Consider the following 1,156-nt stretch of genomic DNA (forward strand, 5'->3'; position numbering starts at 1 on the left):
GTGTATAGTCATTTGCCATGTGTAGCAAGCAGCTAAGTGTGAGATATATTTGGGGGAGACAACTTGGGAGAAATCTTTCTGTTTCCCACAGACTGACCCAGGGGCTACGACCATGGGTTTGGACATAAGATTCATGGTCAGGATGCTGCCGGAAGGATCAGGGCGGGGTTTCCTCCTGCTGTACGTCGACAGTGTCTCACCGAGTCAGAACCCACTGGACAGCACCTCACACCAACGACAAGGTCCCACCGGATGCATGGCCGACATTGTGTTTTCGCTCATGCCTCAGCGGACGGACATCTGAGTTCTTTCTTGTTTTCTAGCGTTTATGGATTAGGAACAGTGGTGTGTACATTTTATGTGGACATCTGGTTTTTCACTCTCTAGGGTGTGTCTCTAGGAGTGAAGTGGTGGGATCATACGGTAATTCTGTTTCACTCCTGGAAGAACTGCTAGTCTGTTATCCAAAGCAGGTCCCTGAACTACATTTGAATTTCAAATAAACAATGAGTACTTTTTTTAAAAAGTATTTGTCACACACGGTTATGCAAAAAAAAAAAAGTGTGACTTCTCTGAAATTCAAAGTTAAATGAGTATCCTGTGTTTGATCTGGTAACCCATCACCAGGTGGGCTTCAGGTTGTAGCTCAGTTACCCCAGGGGATGGGAAACTGCCCTCCTGTCACGGGCCACTATCCTTCTCTGACTGGTCTGCCTAAAATCTCTTTTTGGATCCAGGCTGGGGTGAGCATATGCCAGCACAGTCTAATCAGTCTTCCACCCACCTCAGCACTGTGATTAGTTCCAGTTGGGCAGGTGACCAAGCATAGCCAATCAGAGGCTTTCCTGGGATTTGGACTGGAATTTGCAGGAACTGCGCCTTCTGCTAGGGTATTTCCAGAGTAACTAGCATGTCTGCGCTGGGCAGATGAAAAGCTGTTGGCAGGAGAGTGGCCAGAGATCTAAAATGCTCCTGAGCCTCCTGGACAACTCCTACATCGTTTCCAAAACGTCTCTCCAATGATTTCTTGATGTGCTTATAAAAAAGTGCTTACGGAGTGAGCTAGTAATTTTTTTCCTTAAGAACGTCCACATATCCATCAAAGTCCTCCCCAAATGTCTCTGTGAGGGCCATTAGTGAGTGTGGTTGTTGAATG

The sequence above is a fragment of the Echinops telfairi genome, unplaced genomic scaffold (assembly GCF_000313985.2).
Source record: "Echinops telfairi isolate 266 unplaced genomic scaffold, ASM31398v2 ScPeMD7_7457;HRSCAF=8495, whole genome shotgun sequence".
In the NCBI taxonomy this organism is placed as follows: Eukaryota; Metazoa; Chordata; class Mammalia; order Afrosoricida; family Tenrecidae; genus Echinops; species Echinops telfairi.